We start from the raw sequence: 23,861 nt of genomic DNA on the forward strand, positions 1-23,861 counted from the left end.
ATGTAAACCTCTACTTCTCAGGGGCTTAATGCAGGAAAAGCTTATTTCTCCCTCATGTGATGGATGACCATGCACGTAGAGTGGGCACTCTGCCCTTTGCAGTTATTCAGAACCCAGGCTTCGACCCCTCTGTGCCTCTTCCCTCTTCAATGTCCGGCCTCCAAGGGAAAAGAGCTGAGGGTTTTGCGTGGAGAATTTGTATGGGCCAGAAATGGGAAGAGTAACAGCCCTTCCCCTCACGCTCTGTCCACTGTCACTGAGTCACATGGCTATGCCTAGCTGCAAGGGAACTAGGAAATGGAGCCTGTCTGTGTCCTCAGGAAGGAGAGAAGAGTGTGGAATATCTTGTAAGGCTTGTACGGAGGAGGCTTGTACGGGGGAGCTTGTACGGGGGAGAAATCTCTGCATTTTCCCATGTCGAAGGTGCAGAGGCTGTACAGAGAAGATGAGACCGTGTGAATAGTTTTGTTTTTATCTCCTAGCCCCCTGGAAGCAATGAGCTCGGTCTTTAAAAAATGATGAAAAGAAAATAAAATGATTCCCAACACTCACAAATGCAACAGATGCAGTGAAAAGAATAATGTCAGGAGTTTGGGTTCGCATCCTGGTCCTGCTAGGAGGGAAACATTTCTTACCCTCCTTGTCTTATGCCCTTCCTTGATAAAATGGAGACCGTTGCACCTGCTACCAGGAGACAGAAAATGAGTGTGGAATGCCTGGCACATGGTACATACCTTCTTGTCACCCTTTTCCTGCTTGCGAAAGGCTGTTCTAAAGTCTCTATAGCTTCTCTCAGGACCTTGCGCTGCTTTTGGGGAAGTAGATGCTGGGTCTTTCTCCCACACTGAGTTATCATCAAATAGCACATACTTAAATGCTCACAAAACTATATAAGCAACTTTTTTCTTTCTTTTATCTTCTACTGCCTTAAAAATATGTAGCTCAACTTGCTTCTTTAAAAAAATGGTCCATAAAATGACATTATAAGAGAATGGTAATATTCATAATGATATTATTTCAACAGACATCATTTGTTGAGTGGTGGCTCACCAGGAGGCACTGTTCTTAGACCTTTATATGCAGTGTCTCTTTAATCTTCACCAAAAAAACTTAGGTTTTTTTTTCTGGGTCCTATTGTAATCCCCACTCCGATATTAGCCAGACTGAGTTCCAGTCTGTCTTGTTCACAATCCTATTCTCAGCACCTACGTTGGTGCCTACACTCAAAAGTTTGTGGATAAATGGATATCTCTCCCATTTCCGTGAACAATGAGGCTTAGGGAAGTTAAATGACTTACTCAAAGTCACACAGCAGTAAGCATTAGAGCTGGCCCCCAATCCAGGTCTGTCTGGTCCCAGAGTAGAAAAAGTTATTCTGCAGAGTAGAAAAAGTTAGCCAAAGTGGATGTGGGACCTCATGTATTTAAAAGGAAATGATCTCACAATCCCGTGGCATGTTTGATTGATCTAAATACCTTTTGCTCGATTTCCACTTAAAGGAGCTTTTTCCTCTGGAAATGAAGAGATAGGGAAAATAATGATCTCCACTGTGGCTCGAATGGTTACTTTGAAAATAGCCAGCAAGATGACTGAGCCCACCATCTGGATTTTGTGGGGTTGACTCTGGGGCTTAGAGGTTCCTGGCATGTCAGGGACTTTCAGGATGACCCTGGCAGGGCTCTGTCCTCCTAGAAGCTGTTTTCTCTTCCATAAAATGAGCAGCTTAGAAGGAATGATTTCTGAATCCCTTACAGTTGGTTATCTTGGACGAGCAATTTAAAATCTTGGGACCTCAGTCTCAGGGTCTGTGAAATAGACCATGGAGTGTGGCGAGACCATTTCTGAAGAAGCTGCATGTGTGTACTCCTGGCTCTGAGTGGCTTCTCTGTAACCGGTCAGCATTGTTACTATTCCTGCCGAACCCTCTGTAATCCTTTCCTAGGTCCTTTTGAATGTGCTGGAGAGACAGCAACACAGCTGTAGATACTCCACATTTTCTAAACCTTAAGCAACATCTGATGAAGAGTCCCATTTGCCCCACAGTCCCTTCTCTATTGGGCTGACTTTGCAGCTCAGCCTCTGGGAAGTGCTTAGAAGGACCAGGAGCCCAGCCCTGGTGTGGCCTTGCTGCTGAATGTTCCCCCCTGGGTCCTCCTTGCCTTCGGCCAGAGGCAGCCCTGCTGCTCTCACTTCTTGCTGGCTGGCCTCCGAAAGTCAGCATAACCGTGTTTGTTTCTGTCTCTTCTTGTTTTGTCAACATGCCATTGAGAAGGAAATGCAAACCTGAGCCTTGATTAGACATCTCCCTTGGTGCAGATTTCCCTTGATTTCCAATTCAGCACACTGGTGTTGGCGTAGGTGCCGGGGCACACGCTTCCTGCTGTTGAAAGGTCCTGGAAGCGGATGTGGCACTGGCTAGCGTCCTGGAAGTGAGGGGCTGGCTTAGGGCTGTGGCATTTCTGGGGAGAGGTGGGGTGTCCCTTTCTCTTCACTGGGACCTCGCCTGCTCCTCAGATTTTCAAGGGCAGTGCGCTGGGCTGAAACGCAGCCTGGAACTCTGCAAACTGCCAAGGATGCTGGGCATCCTAGACCTTCTTACCGGGGCTTAGGGCAGCCTGGGCTGATGTGTGTGTGTGTGTGTGTGTGTGTGTGTGTGTGTGTGTGTGTGTGTAGAAACTTCCTGGGAGACAGGAAGCCTGGGAGACAGGAATCCAGGATTCTAGCCCTGATGCTCTTATAAAGCTGTGTGACATCGGGTGAGCCATTTCACCGCTCTGAGCTCTATTTCCTCATATATGGTTAAGATCATAAAACTTTGGGGTCTTGACCAAACCTCTCAACTTCTCTGAATTTCACTTCTTCTCATATATATATATATATGATCATTTGTAATTAAAGGAATGGGCATTTCAACTATCGACCTTGACTTCCAAGGATGTATATGGTCTTGGGCATATGATTTAATTTCTCTGGGCCTTAGTTTCTTTATCTGTAAAGTGAGGATGATGCCAGTCTCTACCTTGTGGAGTTGTTGTGACATTGCATGAAAATGTACAGAAAATGCTTTGGAAATGGTCCTTCTTCCCCTTTCTTTTTCTTTCGCCTCCTCCTTTTCCTCCTTCCCTTCCCTCCCATCTTTGCCTTCACCTCCTTCTTCCCTCCTCCTTTACTCATTTCTCCTCCTCTTCCAACATCATCATCATCATTGCCATCTTCTCACCATGAGATCAAATCCAATTATGTACCTGAAAGTGCCGTGTCATCTACCAATACTGAAATAACTATGATATTATAGGTAGACTCACCTTATGTGAAACTCCATGTCAGCGCGTGTGCGTGTGTGTGTGTGTGTGTGTGTGTTCAGCCTTTTAGGTTTGCTCAGTGAAGGAGTATGGCCGTCGGGCAGGTCAGATGCTGTGTGTCAACGCACGTGGTGAGCGAAATGAGTTTGCCTGGGGATGGGGGGATCCAGCGGGAGAAGTGGGGCAGCCCAGCAGGGGGTGGTGAGCCAAGCAGGACACCTCAACGATGGCTTAGGAAACAAATAAAGTCGAGATTCCTAATGTTTAACTCGAGGTGACGGAACATTAACATTTAATTAACTCTTGACTGCTAAACCAATATTAAATCTCTGCAGAGGCTGGTGGCATCTCTTCCATGTTAGTAGCCAAGAGGCTATAGTCTTTTCGTGGTGACATCCAGAGGAAGGAAGCTCGTCCATCACATGGGATCCCTATCCACACACTCACTGTGTGTTCCTTTATGGAACGAACGTACCTGTTCTCATCTGTCTGGTTCTTGGAATGTGAAGAGCAATCACGTCATCTTTCTTCAAACTCCAGCTCTACCCCTCCCTACTTGTATGAATACTGGCCACGTTACCCCGATAAGTAACTTGGGTTCTGGCCTGGAGGCCTGGAACACAGGAAGAGTAATTCCCACCTTGTCATGCCATTTCTATAGATCAGTGGGAATGGATAGGAAACATCTAACAAAAGACCTAACCCATTCTTATGACTTGCATGTTTGTGTCCCCGCTTCCCCCCGCTCATGCATATGTTGAAATCCTAACTCCCAGTGGGGTGGTATTAGGAGGTATGGCCTTTAGAAGGTAATTAGATTTTGATGGGATCTTGAAGGTAGAGCCCTGATGATGGAATTAATATCCTTATAAGAAGAGAAAGAGACTAGAACTCTCTCTTTCTCTCTGTTCTCTGCCTGTGAGGACACAGCAGGAAAATGGCTATCTGCAAACCAGGGAGCAGGTCTTCACTCGATGTCAGATCCGCTAGCACCTTGATCTTGGACTTTGCAGCTTCCAGAACTGTGATAAATAAATGTTTGTTATTTAAGCCTCCCAGTCTCTGGTATTATTATTACAGTAGCCTGAACCGATTGAGACATTCGTAAATGGCAAGTTATGATTCTGCTTCGACTTCATTCCCCTCCCCTCTCCTTCTCACTATCCCCAAGTACACTGAGCTGCTCAGTTCCTATTAAGATCTATTCTACCTTGTCATTTTCAACATGTTGTTCCCTCGGCCTGGAATTCTTTTGCTTCTCAATCTCCTGGCCATTTCTCTTGCAAGTCTCAGCTCAGATACCACTTCTTCAAGGAGCCTTCTCTGGCCTCCTGGGTAGATCGGCTCCCCCCATTACACATGCACACACATCGCTCATCACCTCTGATGTTAAGCCTGGAAGATAAATGACTCCGTTCTTCCTTTATGCTTACGCCTGCTTCCTTTCATTGCTTTCTAAAACCATTAGAACCTCACAATCTCTCTTGCATCCTCTGACGAGTTAGTTGCCTTGTTTACTCTCCCAATGTCAGGTCCGACAGCACTTACCACTTGCATCAATAATCCCCTTTTCAAAGATGTTGGCACTGCAGTTGGTTTTCACATTTGCATAGAGCTGAGCAATGCATTCTGGATGGTCCTAGAAGGGTACTGCAGTTCGACTTGCAGACTGTGAGGGAAAGGGCTCTATCTTTTTTGTGAAGGCATGGTTGGGCCTTGGTGAGCTATTATAGAAGATCATAATCTGTTTATAGGCTGAGGTCAGGAATGGTGAACTCCACCGTCAAGGGACCCACCAGTGTCTAGAGTTGGATTCTGAAATGCACAGCTTTGGATCTGGAGGGAGGTGGGTGGAGCCCACATGGAGTAGATCCTAGCGCATGAACAATACAGACGTGTCAGGGGAAAGAAGAAACCTTTGTCAAGCCAAGGCCAAGGATAAGGGATCGGGCTTGCATTGGTCAGTCCAGCATGAGGACCTTAAAGCAATCCACACTGATTGATTGTCCATTCCTTTGTAGTGGAGGGACAGTGGAGGGATATGTGATATGATCAATGGCCTCAAAGAATATCCTATGGAGTCAGAGACAGGAAGTGGAGGGGTGGTGCTGCCACAGATTAGGTTTCCAAGATGAGCTGGAACGAGGCTGGAGAGGTAGATCCCAGGAGTGAGGCAGGGCTGTCTGATGTGATGTCTTTGCACCCTGGTGATGATGATGATGATGATGATGATGATGATGAAGGTGATGGTGATGATGATGATGGTGGTGATGATGATGAAGATGACGATGATAGTAATGATGATAGTGATGATAATGACAGCAATAGCCATTAACCTTTAATGAGTACTAATTATGCTCTAGCTACTGTACTCTTTTACATATCAATGCTTATTTGATACTTTTATTCTATAAGGGAGGCACTAATATTAACCCCATTTTACAGAGGAAGAAACTGAGGCACAGATAGGTTAAATAAATTGTTTATGGTCATCCAGCTAGCAAGAGGCAATGCCAAGATTCAAACCCAGCTCTGTTTGAAGCCAGACCTGGTATGTTCCATCTGTGTTATCTATTGCTCCTTATTTCCAGACAAACCTCTGTATGGCCCTCTCATCATTCATCATCATTCGCTCATCATTTATTCACTCATGCAACAAATATTTATTGAGTATCTACTATGTGCCAAGCACTGTGCAAGTTCTCTGCCCTTCTGGAGCTTATATTCCTATGGAAAGGGACAAAAGACAAACACACTTATACATAATATAACTATAAAAGGTTACAGAGACTAATAAGTGCCATAAAGAAAACTAAGCAAGAATGTGTGATAAAGAACCAATCGAGGGGGACAGTGGGGTCACCTTTATGTGGAGAGGTCAGGGGAACTCTGCAGTGGTGACATTCACCACTGAAGGATGAGAGGAACCAGTCATGCAAGAAGCCTGTGGAAGAACATTCTCATTTCCCCCTCTCTCTTCATTTCCTTTCGGGTCTCTGGGGGTACAAACCACATGTTGGGTTTTCGTGAATGCTGTAGACTTTCAGGACACCTTTGGGGGCAGGCAGTCTCAGAAAGATGGCTGTGTACATTCACTTAGTGGGGCCTTTCCTGTAAGTGCTTCTAGGAGTTACTTCCTGCTGCTCCACTTCTGCTCTTTCTATAACTGAGGATATATTATTCTTTGTCACCTTGGTCATATTTAGCTTCCAAATCCTTATCTAGATGGCTCCCCAGGGTGGCTCAGCTCTAGGTCACTGGGGACCAATTACGAAGCTGTCCTCTTCCCTTATTCACTGCTGAGTGCAGCCATACGCTGACGCAGAAAATCCTAAATCCAGTTAAGTGTTATTTGCTTGAAATATTTGAAAGAGCCAGCTTGGCCCATCTTCAAATATTTTGTTAGCTAATCAAAGCCAGATTGTGGTCAGAGGCCATATCTAAATTTATTAGGAAAATTAATAGACCATTTAGATTTTATTGGAATTAAGCTAAAATACGATAAGCAGTCACACCAGCAGATAGTCGTTAATTATTACGCTGACCTGCATGATGGGCTCATAATGAAATATTGACTTCTAGGTAAGTCATGAGGCCTTGGACAAGCAGGACAAGCTCTAGAAGGTCTCCTCACTCCATCTGCTTGAGGTTAATTGGATGGGACACAGTAGGCGAGGCTTTCAGTAAATACACACCTTTTATTTTTCTCAAACAGCATTTATTGTGCATCTACAGTGTGTTAGTCCCAGGAATACATAGAGCAGACAGCCTGGGTTTGAATATGGGTTCCAGTACTTCACAGCTGTGTGACTTCGAACATATTACTTAACCTCTCTGAGTCTCCATTTCCTCATCTGAAAAACAGATAAACATGACTAATGGGGTTGCTATGAGAAGTCATGGAAATGATGTGTGTCATGTGCTTATCACAGTCTCTCCACATAGATGTAGCTATGATTATGATCATCTTTAGTAACATTATAAACAACAGATTTCCCCCTCAGAGAATTCAAACAACAAATTACAGTACAGTGACCCTCCAAGCAGACTCGATTTCTCCCTACTGTGTGCCACATGCATGTTAGCTAGGGTCAGAGAAGGCTTTAATGAGGAGACATTTGAGCTCAGTTTCAAAGGGTTGAAAGCATTTATTTTCCAGGTGAACCAGATAGGTATGGGACTTCCAGGTAGCACAGCATAGGCAAAGGCGTGGAGGTCTGAACAAGCTGGTGACGCGTGTATCTTTAAGTGGTTTGGCAGTCTAGGACAGAAGCATCTCCATTAGGTTATTATTAGAGCAAAAAGAATTGGAAGCTGGGTGTTATGCTCCGGATCACTCACCTTTATGCTTTTCTCTATGAAATGTATATGTGTTAAATGTTACTTATGAAGATGACTGGTCTGTTTCCATTTTTTACTTTTGCTAGATGTTTTGTGTTGCCCAGTGGAGGCAGAAGGAAAACCTTAAAGTATTGCCAGCATGAAAAATTATGATCAAGGGGTCTGAGCTGTTCTGCTCTTTATGGGCACTGCCTAAATGCTTTCAGGGTTGTGTGGATGTGGCTTGGAGGTACAGACCACTGCCTACCTCAGACAGGTCTGGGTTCAAGTCCAGCTCTGCCATTCACTTCCTGTGAGACCTCAAGTGAGGCTCTCTGAACTTCAGATTCTTCATCTGCAAAAGGGAAGTTTCTAAGAGCTACCTCATAGGGCTGTGGACAGGATCATTGAGAAAAATATATATATATCTTAGTACATCTACATATTCAAGATATATTAGTTCCCAGAATATAATGTGGTAAGTTTAATTTTTTTAAATTAATTTTAAAAATAAGTGGGGGAAGTGTTGTTATATATGGGTGTTCTGTTTCATATACTAAATATATATCTGTCCTCAGAAAATGAATATGCATTTCTCCAAAGATGTATATGCATGTTTCGTTTTTCCTATTAAGTATATATGTCTATTATGTATATAAGTGTATATGTATATAAATATACATCCTACTTATACACTGAGAGAAGTAAATAAGTACAGAGAGTAGATACAGGAAGCTGTAGAATAATCTACGTTGTTCCAGAAATAGTGGGAGATGTGCTGAGGACAGGAGGGCCAGATTAACCCCAGGGCCACAGAATGATCTGGTCTAATGGGTCCAACACCATGTTGCTTAATTTGGGATTAGCCAAGAGACCTAAGAATCTATCCCATTTTTCCTGGATAACAGTGCTCATTATAATGGGAAATTAACAAGGCAAAAGGAAGTGAAGAGCAAACTGGGGCGGGACATCCTGTGACCAGGAATTGATAGACATGGGGTGGAGAGAGGAACAGGCTGTGCCTTTGCGTTGTGGATAGCTTTTCCCTGCCTCCCCAATATGCCTTTGAGCCTTGGCCGTGTGTGGGGTAGAGCAAGATCTTTTGCTGTGCAGTTCCAGGGAGCATATAAAGTGGCCATCTGCACTGATCAATGGCTTGTGGAATCAAGAGAGACTGCGAGGTGAGATGGGTGTGGCCCAGTCCCTCAGGGCCTTATTATCTAGTTTCAGGGTGACTTTGGGGACCCGTTAGAAGAGGAAAAATTTAAAAAACCAATTCTGCTACTATTGCTACTTTATCATCATCATATCATTATTATTATTATCATTATTATTATTATTATTATTTATTATTATTACAGAGAGGAGTGACCAGAATTTATGTCCTGGGTTGAGGCTCCTCAGATAGCCAACAGGGCCACATGGCAGCCCAAGCAAGGAGACTTCCCGTCACTGTCGTTTGCTGCCTGCTGCTGTCGCATTCCTGCCTGCTTGAAAAGGACGAAAGGGCAAGGGAGGGAAATTCCAGGGGAAAATGAGTTATTGTTGAAAAACACTTGCCACATGAGGACCAGTGGAACCCGGCCTTGTAGATTTGCTAGAGACTCGCTGGGAGCCTCTAGGAGGGAGGCTTAAGCATGTGAGTGAGATGGACCACAGGGATGTTCTACAGCCAGAACTGTCTGATTATAGGCTTGCTGATCTTGACAAAGACACCAATGAGTTAAAAATGGTCCTGGTCCGGAGTGCGGACGGAAGCCGGCCCCCAGTTCCTGGGCGCATGCGTGGCCGAGATGCAGTGGGGCATTTTAATTAGATCCCTTTACCAGAACTCCTGACCTTCTGTGTAGCACATTAATGTATTTTACTAATTATAAATGCAATTAAAAAGTACTGAAATAAAATTAGGCTGATCTATCTAATTTACATTAAGCACTTTCAAATTATGCAGATTTTAAAGTCTCTCTCTGTGTCTCTTTTTTTTTTTTCAATTTGGGTTTCAGGGTAAAATTGTCTGCATTAAAACAGCTGGAAAACAACCTTGTAGGAAAACAAATTTCTTTTCTGTGATTATTCTCAGTGTGCGAGTTAATTTTCCAGGCAGTAATATACTTCGCTGGCATTGAGCAGTGACTCATAAAGCAGAAGACATATGTGTCTGGATGCAGGCTCAGGAACAGGGTCCGTAGAGGGACTGAGTATGGTTTGGTTACTTTGGGGAATGAGGTTGAAAGGCTAACTAGGCAAAAAATACTGATGCGATGGTCGCTAAACAGTTGAGATTTACAAAGAGTGAGATGTAGCGGCAGGCATAATGTGCAGTTGATAGAGACAGACCATCTGGTGGGTTTATCCAAGAACGCAGGACTATTTTCTCCCCCTCTATGCTGACAGGCAAAGAGAGTGATCTGGGTGATGAAATTACTGCCTAGCATTATTAAGAACCAGGTCGTTCAATTTTGCTGGCTCTGGAATTTACGGATGCAGAGCAGCTATATATTAGATGGGGAAATGGAGCGTTAAGGAAAGTGGATGGCTACACCGGACACTCTCTGCTCAGAAGTGGCGTGTGTGCTTTCTGCTGGGGAGAGAACCACCTTTCAGCCTGGGTCTGCTGGAGGCCGTGTCCGCCAAGGAGGAGACCTTGACGGGGCCTCTTTACAGATTAAATCTGATCCGCAGGTTCCCCAGAAGCAGAGGTGTAATAAGCTGTTCTCCGGAGTTGCATATAAGCTCCTTAAAACATTCCCAGTCTGGTGTAACTCCCCTCTGCTCAGTGCACTCAATTTTATTCACAGCCTAAACTTTGCCCTTTAAGCTCCCCATCATAAAGAGGCCTACAATAATTCCCCAAATTGGAGCTGTTGAGCTTGAGCAAGGAGAAGATTTGGAAAGCCCTTTATGCTTTTCCTCCCTTTCTGACGCTAAAGAAATCTTTCTACTTGTATTCAGGGAACGAATCTTGCCTACTCTGACATGAGAGTCACGAAGGGTACTGGTTTTCCATCATCTTCCCCCCAAGATAGTTGAACTCTAGGGCATCAGACAAGTGTAGGACATGAGGCGCCTTGTGTTTGAGATTTCTCAGCTCGGGGGCCCTCTCTAGGGTAAAATGATTCTTTGTCTCTCCATCCTCCAACACCATAATTTACATGAGAAATACTACTGATGGAACTGTGTGTTAATCCATGCAGAGAAAGTGTTAAAACCTTTCTCTCCAAGGTCAGCATGTCTGGAGCCATTTGGAGGACCAGATGCTAAACCGAAGCTGGACCCTGCGGGTCTCTCTCTTGTGAGGACCAGCCAATGGCAGGAATCAACTGGATGGGAATACAGCCAGTTTTCCTCCACCAAAACCCAAAACAAAACAGAGCACTTACCTCCTGCTCTTTCATTTCCGTTCTGCAATACCCCCTAGCCACCAGGGTGTCAGGCAAAGCTCCCACCACCCTTCTGGATCCAGGCTTGGTCCTTCTCTGACAAACACAGCTCCAAGGGATCCTCTGTCCTGCTCGATGGTCCTCTTTCTACTCACTTCCGGAGGGACGCTGGAAGAGTCGCAGAGAAACGATGGGGGTTTTAGAAACAAAAGCACCTGAATTCCAGTCCTGGCTCCCCTTTCACCAGCTGTGGGGCTTTTAGCAAGTTATTTAATATCCCCAGCTTCAGTTTCCTCACCTGCTTTTGAGAACAAGACTACTTTCTTTGTAAGTCCGCAGTACGCTTTACAATGACATCGTGCACGCGAAGCACGATTCCTGGCATTCGTTCACTCGCTCAACAAAGGGTTATGGAGAGTCTCCTCTGTGCTCAGCCCCGACGTGCCCACCGTGCATGCCCTGCCCTGGGCATGTGTGCTGGGCATTCATTAAGGACTTGATAAAACAGGGTCGAATTAATAAAATGATGGAATTCTACAAGTAGTTATTGAACTATTACTGTGTTTAGGGCACCATATTAGGTGCCGAGGAGACGTGTCAGTTTGAATAGGATGTGTTACTTGCCTCCCTGCTTCCCTCTCCGGGACCCCATGTTCTACCGTGATTACGTTGTCTCAGTTACGTGTTTAGAGACTTCACAAAGACTTCTTATTTCCTCTCTTGGTCCCCTGCCCCTTATAATTCTCACCAGTAATCAAACTGCCATGCTTTTGAATATGATGCTTTCTCTGCCTGGAATGGCCTTGCTCATCCCAACTCATGTGACTCATTTCTTTTTTTTTTTTCTTTTTGAATATTATTTTTTTTAGGCGAGGCAACCCTTGGTTGATCTCACAGATTGCAAGGACCTTGTCAGCTTACAGTCCCTTATTATTTATTTATTTATTTATTTATTTTTTACGCCTACAGCACCTGGTCTTCCTAAGTGGTCTCTCATCCAAGTACTAATCAGGCTTGACCCTGCTTAGCTTCCGAGATCAGATGGGATCGGTCTTGTTCAGGGTGGCATGGCCATAGACTGCATGCCCTTCTTTCTTGTCAAACTCCTGCTCATCCTTCAACACCCAGCTCAGAGATTTCCTCTGGAAGTCCTGTCCCCAACACTGTAGATGGCCTGCTGCTGTATCTGCTCTTTCTGGGGTTATGTACCCAAGTATTTGTCTGTTTTTCTCTCTAGACCAAAAGCTCCTTGAGGTCAAGGACCTATGTCCAATTCATCTTGGTATCCTTCATGACCACCATATTTTCTGGAATTGAATAATTGTCCAATAAATACCAGTCGAATAAAAAAAATGCATAAAATGATGGATGACTGGTTAGATGCATGGATGGAGAAAGTGAGAGAGAGAGAGACAGGCACACGTATGTGAATACATGGATGGATGGATGATGGACAGACAAATGAATCAATACACAAGTGAATACATACACTTGGCCAAATGGTGGTAGTGATGGAGTCTTTGTCTGTAATCCGGAAGAGCTTTAGTTAGTAAAACAGCAAAGCAGAACTATCCTGTTGATTGATAAGGTTTGAGCCCCGAGGACAGCTTTGTAGGGAGTCTCCAGGTATTTCACGAGCAAACAAATCTGAGAACAAATGAACATGTCATCATGCCGTGGACTCCGAGTATGAATTGCATTCCACCCAGTCAAGGGGGAGCCTGCCCTCTGAGTGCTGCATCACCCCCTCTCCACCGTGCTCTGTGCCCCCTTCCTCTCCATGCGTGCTATGATAGCCAAGTCCTAATTAATTATGGTGGCCTTTCAGCAAGCTGGGCCTGGACACCAGGGTTTTCTCCGCAGCCAGTGCTGCTGCTGCCCTTGCTTCCTGCCAAGCTCACCTCCCAGACAAACATACTTAGCAGGTGTTTTCCCCACATTAATAATCAGAATTGACACATTCTAAATGAGGGCCTCTTTGTCGTGCAGGGCAGCTCTGATGGATATGTGGGGGAATCGACGGCCTCTGAGGAATGTTTTTGCCATTACCAGCATTTCTCTGACAGGTTTTTAATAGTCCCACTAAAACTGCAGTATATTGGAAAATTTTGTAGATGAAGTACAAAGGGCTGCTGTGACTCAGAGACTCTGGGGTGGAAAAATACAGTTTGGGAAACACTGAGTTCCTCAAATAATGATGCTCTCAGAAGAAGCTGATCTGATGTTTGGTTGGGCTGAAAACTGGGGAAGGGACAATTTGGCCAAGGGTCTTCGAGGAGACCGGTGTTACAGGTGGCACTAAGTGATGAATCATTTGGATGAAGTACAGTCGAAGCCCAGATTTAAACATTGGATTAGAGAAGGTCAGACAGGTTGGGTTCATTCATCCATCTATCCATCCATCTATCCATTTAATAAACTCTTATTTACCTTCAACTCATGCATCACAATTATAAGTTCATGACTTCGTAAGTTCAAAATTCTATGAACAATTTCTGGCCTTGGGTTATTTATGCAGATTTGAAGTCTGAGCCTTAGTTTCCTCATGTCCAACATGAAGCTAATAATGCCTATGCTTTAGAATTGTAGTTCAGGGTTAGAGATCAAATAAGTTAGATTCCGTGTGGGCCAGGGTCCATGGCAGAAACGGATGACATATCCTCATGGGAGAGCTGAGAAGAGTTTAGTACAGGGATGGCTTATCAGAGAGCGGCTAAGGGAAACTGATGAGAGAAGGTGCCGCACCCTGGGGCTAGCAACAGCGGGAGCTGTTCCCACCCTGGGGCCTCAAGAGGCCGGGGAAGGGGGAATTCCCAGAACCCAGGGGCTGTAGGAGAGGTCCCCTGACCTGGGCGTGACCTTCACTTGAGGGTCAAGCCATTGCCAGCCTGCATTTCGGGAGAACAAACCCTCTGAACTCCCGAGGGTGGAGAGCGGATCCATGGGGACAAACGAGGGCTCTCCGTTCAGCATGTGTAGTAGCACAGCTGGACTCTCGGTGAGTTGATAAATGGTCATGACTATGGATGGGTACGTGGAGGGCAGGGGACGGCTGGTATTATTACTTCCATTTGACACTGAAGCTCAAGAAGACAGGATGGTCCCAAGCCTTTGCCAGCAGACCTGCCTCCCCCATTATCTCACATTCTCTTATTTCCTGTCATTCTTCACTGGCCGCCGGAGGGAAGTCCACGGGTGGCAAGTCTGTTTTGCTTTCCGAGGGTTAAGATCAGGCTCTGAGAGTGAAACCAACTATCTCGAGTTCATTAGGGAATCGGGCCCTTGCCAGGGACTGTGGTCAGTGGGAGAGACAGGATCTGAAGGCTAAACAAACCTGGTGATGCCCCGGGATAAGCTTTCCTAATTAGTGGAGGCAGCTGCCAATCACTGATGCTCTTCACCGGGCTCCACCCTCCAGGAGCTGACACATCAGGGGCTCTTCTTACTTCTCAGCCCACCGATCCTCCCAAAGGCTCTTTCTAAGCCTCTGGGAGCCACTTTCCCAAGCAGTCAGCCTTTCCCCAGGGAGTGGCAGGACCGCCAGGAAGAGATAGAATGGCCTGAGAGAAAAATGTCTCTGGGAGAAGCTAAACTTGACCGCGACACCCCAACAACTGCGCATGCGCTCGTGTGAAAGGTGCCCAGGCATTGGTGTTAGATGCCTGGATCCAAACCCTGGCTCCTCCAGTCATTCACTGAGTGGCAAGGGCATGATTATATAACCACTCTGAACCTCCTTCTCCTCCTGTGAAATGCAGAGAGTGACAGGACCAACCTCCATCAATGTTACGGGTATTGGGACAATTGTGGCCACTCACTCCTTTACCTTCACTGGGCTGTGGACCTCAGCTGCATCTTCTCTGGTCCTCGAATTGGAGCTCCAACCACCCAAGCACCTCTCCTAACAATGCCTTCATCGTTTTGCAGTGTCCTGGGGAGGCCACCGGTCCAGGGCCCCTTCCTCCCAGGTCATCTCTAAGCTGCCTGGCCTGAGAAAGGTAGAGCTTGATATATGGGCTAATTTCACTTACTATTAAAATGGGTCATTGCTGAGCACATTTGCACAAGGAGGAAATCAACTGGGGGCAAACCTGTTTGCTGATAGGACCCCTTAGAGTCTCTTTATAACTTAATTGCATAGCTAACCATGCTAGTGTACAAACAGGAAAGGAACAAAGTGGGCTGTCTGAACAGGGATTGGTCTGAACAGGGATCGATTCCAGAAATCCTGGCTTCTGAGCGGGAGGGAGGTCGGAAGGGGTTTGAAGTCTAGACCAGTGCTGTTTCAAAGGTGAGCAGGCCCAGGGATCCCCTGGGCATCTTGGTGCTGGGCTGCCTGGTTTAGTGGGTCTTGGTGAGGCTGGAGGCACTGCGTTTCTAACAAGTCCCCTGCTGATGCCAAGGTCAGTGCCCTGGGCCACACTTTGCGGAGCTAGGGCATCAGCACCTCCAGGAGGCACCTCTGCCCGAGACAGCATAGCTGACAAAGAGAACATCTCACATCTTAAACCTCGTTTGTGGGTTCCAGATTTGGGGTTTCTCCATCCTTTTCTTTCAGTATCTTCCTTCCTTCTTGCTGTGGCTCCTGGATAGCTATCAGGCTCACTGGCTGTACATCTGTATCTTCACAAGGTGTGACGGGATGAGTCGCATCCCCCCCAAATTCCTATGTTGAAATCTTAGCCTCCCAATACCTCAGAATGCGACTATATTTGGAGACAACATCTTTAAAGAGGTAATTAAGTTGAAACACACTCATTGGGGTGGCTCCCCAGTCAATCCAGGAACTCCTCAACGGCTATGCTACTGTCCCTTCTGCACCATGGGACCCCCGCCCCCCATTGGGACTGAGGCCTCCTAGTTAAGTCTGTTTTATACTGAGCCTCACTCCTGGTATCTCCCTTCTGAGTCATGGCCATGTGTAAAAAAAATTTAAACATATGATTGACACCCAGAAAACTGCATATATTTCAAAAGTTAAATTTGATGAGTGTCGACATTTGCATATATGCCTATAAAAGCAAGTCACAAGATCATGAAAATGTCTATCGTTCCCAAGGATGTTGGCCCCCTTACAATCTCTCATCTTCTCACTCTCTGCTCCCAACTTCCTCAGCAAACCATGGATCTGCTCTCCGAATCTATAGATTGGTTTGCATCTTCTAGAATTTTATATAAATGGAATCACATGGTTTATACTGTTTTTAAAGCATTATTGAGATATGGTTGACATACTGTAATATTCACCTATTGTTCATGTAGGTTACAATGATTTTGGGGAATCTATAAATCTAGAGAGTTGTGCAACCATCATCACCCCAACCCAGCTTTAGAATTTCTCCATCCCCTCCAAAATATTACATTTGTAGTCAACTCCCACTCGCCCAATCTCCAGCTCCAGGCAACTCCTGAAGCTCCAGGAAACTCAACCTGATTTTTATTTCTAGGAATATACCTTTTCTGGACCATTCATAGAAACTGAATGAAAAGCATACTGTCTTTTGTATCTGGCTTCTCACTTGCTGTAATGGTTTTCGGGTTCACCCATGTTGTTGCAGATGGCGGTATTTTATTCTTTTTATTGCTGAGTAGTATTCAACTGTATGGCTGTTCCACCTTCGTTTACCCATTTGCCGACTGATAGACACTTGGTTTGTTTCCAGCTTGGGAGTATTACAAATAATGCTGAACATTTGTGTCCAAGTCTTTGTGTGGACATGAGCTTTCGTTTCTCTTGAGTAAATACCTGGAAATGGAATGTCTGGATCATTTGCCGGTGAATGCTTAACTTTTCAAGAAACTAGCAAGCGGTTTTTGCAAAGCAGCTGTATCCTTTCCATTTCCAACCACTTAGGTCGGGGAGTTCCAGTTCCTCAGATGAACTGACATTTGCTATGACTAGTCTCTTTAATTTTGGACATTCTAATAGGTGTATAGTAATATCTCAATTGTGGGTTTTTTTTTTTCCATCTCCCTAATTACTGATGATGTTGAACATCTTTCACTTGCTCGTCATCTGTACTTTGCCTCTGGTGAGGTTTCTGTTCAAATCTTTTGCCCATTTTTTTTTCTTTCTTAATTTGGGTTATTTCTTTTCTTATTATTGAGCTATTTTATGGTGGGAAAATGTGCGTAACATAAAAGTGAGCATTTTGACCTTTTTAAAGCATATAATTCAGTGGCATTAAGTGCACCCACGAGGTTATGCAACCATCACCACTGTGCTTCCAGGACGTTTTCGGTTCTCCTAACAGACTCCATGTCCATTAAGCAGTCACTTCCCATTCACTCCCCCAACTCAGCCCCAGCACTAATCAGCTTTCTGTCTTTCTGTGGTCTATACACACAGTGGAATATTATTGGGCTATAAAAAGGAATGAAATACTGACACAGGCTACAATGTGAATGAACCTTGAACATGCAATGCTAAGAAAGAAGCCAGACAGAAGAGCCCACATGTTATAGGATTGCATTGGTATTAAATATCAGAATAGGCAAATCTTATTGATTTTTCAGTGTTCTTTATATACTATCGATCCTATCTTAGATATGTGACTTGCAAATCGAGTATTTAGAGGATTGAATGAGCTAATAAGATATCTAGTACTTAGTATAGTGTCTGGCATAGACCTAGTGCTTAATATATATCAATTATTATTGATATTTCATTATTTGGATTCAGTCTCATAGGGAATTTTAGCGGTATGTTCTGACTCTGAGCTCAGTACAAAGCCTTTTGTGTGGAATTATGGGCATTCATTGCTAGGTTGTGTCCCTGGAATCATGGTAGGTAGAATTCCAGAATTGGCACATGGTAGGTTCTCAGCTAATTTCTTAATAAGTGGCATAATAATAATAATAATATCAATCACTAACCTTCTGTCTCCAAATTAACTAACTTATAATTATTCTTGCCAGAGGGCACTTTCCTGGGTTTGAAATCCCCTAGAGAGTAAGTCTCCATCGTCTGCACTCCATTGCCTGAGTCCGTCAGGCCCCTCACCTCTCTGGACCACATCTCATGACTGTCCTTTCTCAGGTTTAGCTGAAGTCTCTGGCAAATTGCAAGCCCATATCCTCGTATGTGATTCCTAATAAAGGAGAGACGATGAATAGATTTTCTTTTCCAAAAAGCTTTTAATTTACACAAAGGTCACTCCTCCACCCCAAATCCCAGCCTCACAGCCTTCTTTTCTCTCTTCTCGGTGATTGCAACAGCAGCAGCAGCAGCAATAACCATTCTAGGTCCTGCGCTGAGCACTTCCCTTGTTAAGCTAAACATTCTGTCAATGCGCATTTCACAGCTGAGGAAATTCAGGCCCAGAGGTCATGTAACTGTGCTCAAGGTCACCCAGGTAGTGGAGGAGTATGGGTGATTCTAAGGCCATGGGCTCAGCTACTCCTCTACAGTGCTTAGTTCTTTTCACTTTTATTCCCGACTGACTTTCTGATGTCTTCACCATATGTGAGTCTCCTTTAAATTCATTTCTGCCCCTCAAGCCCCTGGTTGGGGGACCCAGTGGTCAGCATCCGGCCCAGGCCTTAGGCATCTGAGGGTCCGGCCCGTTTTCCGCTGTGCACCACTGGAACAGGAGCTGCTGTGCTGACCAGAAACCAAAGCCAGCGTGGCTAAGAAGAGCCTGAAAAACAGGCCTCCAGTCACTAATGGACCAAGACGTGGCCCAGATTCTCTTTGGACTCCACTCAGAAAGTCTGTCTTCCTCTCTCGGGGGGAGGCTGAGGAGAACAAAGCGTAGACCCTGTTCCAGGAAAGAAGCCACAGCAGTTTCCACAGAGGCGAAGAGAATCATTTTTCTTAGGTGTGTGAAGGTCCTTGAAGAGTGAGGTAATAGGTTTCTTTATTAAAAATTAATCTTCTTGTAAAACCATTGCAATACAATGCACTTTAATAAATTACCCCACGCTTCCGAACACATTTATTATCCCTTCTCGGGAACCGTGGAGCCTGGGGAAATCGGTGCTGCTGAGAGCACCGGCGCTTCGCTCGTAATGAACTCACTCACTTGGGGGGGGGGGGGGGGGGGGGGGGGGGGGGGGGGGACAGGGGAGGCAGTGCCACTCAGGGCGGAAGGCGGGGAGCTTGAGTGCCAGCGTGAGATCAGCTGGGGGCGTGGCTATCGCAGGGCACCACGATCAGATCAGTTAATGCCTCTTAGGATGAGTTGGAGCTTGCAGATCCCAGGCGTGTGGTTCTTGGGACCGCTGGGTTGGGCAGGGCCCAGCGGGTGGGACAGCAGCTCTTGCTAAGGTGTTTTTCGGAGCAGTCATATTTCTATATTTTTTCAAAATTTCTACATTTCTACACACCCCACCATTCACTACCTGGGTTGCGTGAGCCTCAGGTTCTTGATGTGGGTGCTCTGGGAAGACGAGAAGCATCGTTCTGATCTGCAGACCAGCACCCACCGTCAGCACCCTAGAGCTTCTTAAGGATGTTCTTGATTATATATCTCTGTTTTGTTTCTCTTGCTGCATCCTTGGGCTCTGATACGCTGGGATGTCAGAAGTGGGTAGGGTTCTCTGGAACACCTTGACCCTAAGCTACCTGTTCCTTTCAGCTCTATTCCTACCTCAACTAGGAAGGGCTCTCTCACCTCTAGGACCCTGATATTATAAAACCCTCCAGGTACCTTTGAGCCTCACTGGCAAAAGCAACACATTTTTCTCCTCAGAAGAGACAAGACCAACTTCTCCCCTTCACCAGGTGGGTCAACTGGGCCCCCAAACTATGCTACCCGAACCTCAAACTTTATGGTCTGTCACAAATCAGCTCCTTCATCTCCTGTCTGAAGCTCTTTTTTTCTATTGTTCTTTAATCCAAGATCCAGGCTAAGAAAGATGCCATTGCATCTTCTCTGTGTTGTCTTCCTTCCTGGGAATCCAAGGGAAAATATTTTTTTCTCCCAGTCTCTCTTTCTCCCATGCAAATGAACATGGGAGGCTGGAGATCCGCCTGCCTATCAGTAAATCTCACCAAAAAAACAGATTCCGAATTCCCTCTGGGGTTCAGCTGAGGACACTCCCTTCCTGTACTTTCATCCTACTTTATAATCTGACTTGAGTTCTCTTCTAAAGTGTGTGTGTGTGTGTGTGTGTGTGTGTGTGTGTGTGTGTGTGTGTGTTGGAGGTAGGTGTTTCTGGAATTACCGTAATTAAACAGGAATGGATAAAAGCAGCTTGGGTCTTTGAGATCCATGTCCTTCTGTCCTACCTCGTTCCCCTCACATTTCTTATTTAAACTGAGCTTACCGACAAGGAGATATGCATAGATAATAGACTGTTCACTGATACCCCATTGGTGGCTGGGATTTCAGGCACTTTGGTTTTTTACAGAGTAGGTAATGGATAAATGTCTTTTGAATGAGTAAGAGGGTGAGAAATTAATGGGAGACCAAGTGAGTAGGCCAAAAATTTCATAGCTCAGGGTCTAGGAGAAGGTCCTGCTCTTGTTTGGCAGAATGGCAAACCACCAAGCCCCTTAGTGAGAGAAGCCAGGCTGGGGAGGGAGTGGGGAGAGAAGGAGTGGAGGAAACGGAGGAGGAAGAGGAGGAGGAGGAAGCGGAGGAGGAAGAGGAAGAAGGGAGAGATGGAGAGATGGGGGAGAGAGAAGGAGTGTTCATCAAGATAGGACCGGAGATGCAAGCAATTGTCACACAGCAGAGGGTCCTATGGGCCATATCGAGTATCTTTGTCTTTATCATGAGAACGGTGGGATCTTTGAAGGATTTTAAGCAAGGGAGTGATGGATGAGGAGAGTAAATAATCTTCATCATCATCCAGATCATTAGCAGCAGGAAGTCATTCGAATTATCATCAACATTAGCATTATTGCCAATTATTGAATTGCCGTTGAGCCAGACCAGGTGTTCCGTGGTTTCCATGATCTGACTCAGGGATGCTTCCAGGCAGCCCACACCACCATCATTGTGCATGTGGGGAAACTGAGGCTCCCAGAGGGGAGGTGACATGCCCAAGTGGGAGAGCCTGGGTTTCCTCATAAACCCTGCCCTACGAGTGCCCGCAACATATGGCTCTCAACTTCCACATATAGGGGGACACCGGCAGACACCAGTTTCTGCTCTTGGGGGGAGCTATAACAACACAGGAGCTCTGCCTTCTTTCACTCCGTCGGCAGATTCCTTGAGCACCAATCACACATCAGGCACCACGCTAGACACTGAAGACACACAGAACCTCTGGTTTGGAGATGGTCAAAGCTCTTTTCTGGAACAACATTTCCCTCTGCTAGCTCGGGGGAGGGAGCAGAAGAATAAGGCAGACCCTTGTTCTCTAAGCGCGGTAGACATGGTAGGAAGCTGATGGAGGGTCTTGGCCATGGAGGGCATCGGGGAGCGGGACTCAGCATGGATTTAGGAACATAGCTGGGTGCTGCCTCCTGCAGCTAAGTCTCTGTTTGGACCGCTCAATCCAACAGGCACATCCCTCGTTATAACTCACGTGCAGCTCACACTCAACAGGGCTTCGGCAGGGACTACTCCTCCCGTGTCCCCAGCCTTCATGAATGGCTCTCCATCCACCACATCCATCATCTTCCACTCACCTCTCTGCCTCGTTCCCAGCAGATGAGCCTGCTATGCCGTCTTTCCATGACTTAACCCCCTCTCGAATCTTCCCTGCCCCCAAATCTTCTCCCTTCCCCTCCTCTCCACTGCTTTCTCTGCATCCGCAGGACCACCCTCCTGCCCTGGGAATTTACCAAAATCTTCCACAGGAGGCTTCTCCGCTCATGGCCATGCTCTGCCTCTGCCCCAGAGTGATCTTTCAAAAGCAGCACCTCGTCGGGTCACTTCTCTGTTTGAAACCCTACAGAGGTTCCGCTTTGCTGGGAACACAGACTCTTCTGAAACAGATCCTGGACCCCTGCCAGCCTTGTCTCCTGCCATTCACCGCTCGTGAGCCTGATGCCCCACAAAGGCAGCCCGTCTTGACATCTCATCCGAGTTGCGTCTCTATGCCTTCGCTCTGCCAGGAACGCCCTTCCACCTGCTACGTCTGCTGGCGAAGCTCATCCTTTAAGACTTGGCTTTCGTGTCTCCCCACAGATATTTTTTGAGCACTTTCTGTATTTTCTAGACCCAGCCTTAGGTAGGCCCTGGTGACCAGAAATGACTCATCAATGTTCTCAGCCCCGAGGAGCTGACTTTCTCCCTTGAATGTCACCTCCTGGGTTCATTCATGGCTCACCTCCGTCAGAGAGGGTTGGGCTTCTTGTTTGCCTCTCTTGCTACATCCCACTCTGAAATAACTTATTCAGAAGCTTGCGTCCCCCACTGGACTGGGAATTCTGGCGTGGAGGAATAGGATCCTCATCTTCAGGTAACTATCAAGCGCTCATCGCGTACGAGGACCGGGCTTCTGTGCCAGGCCTACGCTTTTGTGTGTCATTTTTCTGCTAACTCCGTGAAGCAGGAGTCATCATTCCCATTTCATGGAGAAAGGAGCTGGGGCTCATGGGATTAAAACTCTTGCCCGTGGTCAGAACTCAAACCACAGCCTAAGGCCTACGTTTTCTTAGCCATCACGCCACTCTGCCTTTCTCAGCTTTGTGCCTTCAGGACCTTGCATGGCCTGGGTACTCAGGAATCAGATGGTCTGCAGTGTAAATCTGAGAGGAGGGGAGGTGGGGGAGAAGGCATCGGGGGAGCAGGTGGGACAAGGAAGGACCATCTGCACGGCCTGACTGCTGGTTAAACTGTGCTCAGGGCGGTCAGCGTTCACCAGCATGACAGCAGCAGCCCCACCAGTTTTCTGGGTACCGGGAAGGGGAGCCATCCTGAAGCCCTTTTTATGAGCCCCATAGAATTTTTTCTCCCTGGCTCCAATTACGTGCTTGCTGGTCATTGTCAACGGGCACCCGAAAATGAGCTTTGAGAGGAAGGATATTTTCCCTATGAAGAAGAGATGTGAAATCTTTCCCCTGAAGAGCATTGCAGCCTCCCCTCGAATCTTTGCCTGTGACTCCAGCAGCATCCTGGGTGACACCGTGCCCCCCGTCTGCCTCCTGACTCTTCCAGCCTCAGGGGGTTTTAAGTGGATCAGACAGTCAAACATGCCAGTCTACATCCGCCCGCTCTTTGACAGCAATTTCTGAATCTGAGGAAACCTTGATCCCGATTTCCATGTGCTGTCCCCTCCCTGAGAGATGGTTGTCCTAACTCTGGCCCCAAAGTCCCACACGGCTGAGATGGCCCATCATCACAGCGCTCCCCTGGGAGAATGGGGATGACCCTCGCGGTCCCTTAGCCCCAGACAGGCTGGCTCTTCTTTCCTGTCATCTCCCAGAAGCCACTGCCCAGAGATGCTCCAGCAGGATCTCTGCGCCTACCCCCCACCTGCCCATACTGCACCCTCCCATCAGGACAAAGTCGTCACTCGGAGGGGACGAAAGCTCCCCGCAGCTGATCGCTGTCATTTCCTGCTCATCTGACCTAAGAACTAACATGGCAGCCACCGCGGGTGCCGGAGCACAGGCCGCAACCAGCCTGGCCACTGCCCATCCGACCGTGGGCCCGGGAGCGGGGTTCTCTGTCATTCTTTGGGCCTCATTGCTGCAAGAACGCCCTGTCCCCCACCAACTCAGACGAAGTATAATAAGTTAGTCAAGAATATGTTCACTGAAACCAGATTTCCCAGGCTAGAAATTCTGGCTCCACCTCATAATCTATGAGACCTCAGGCAAGCACCTTAGCCTCTTTGTCCCTAGTTCTTTCATCTGTAAAATGCGGCCAAAAATAGCTTCTATGTCACGAAATTGTGAGGATTCAGTGCAAGGCATTAAAGCACTTAGAACAACACCTGGCAAAGATGAGGGATCCAA

General features: G+C 46.4%; 1 pseudogene; it reads right to left on the reverse strand.

Annotated features, from left to right (window-relative positions):
- Positions 1-11,962: 11,962 nt before the first annotated feature.
- On the reverse strand, positions 11,963-12,081 carry LOC120620619 (uncharacterized; annotated as a pseudogene).
- Positions 12,082-23,861: the final 11,780 nt, after the last annotated feature.

The sequence above is a fragment of the Pteropus medius genome, unplaced genomic scaffold (genome assembly GCF_902729225.1).
Source record: "Pteropus medius unplaced genomic scaffold, Ma_sr-lr_union100, whole genome shotgun sequence".
Lineage (NCBI taxonomy): Eukaryota > Metazoa > Chordata > Mammalia > Chiroptera > Pteropodidae > Pteropus > Pteropus medius.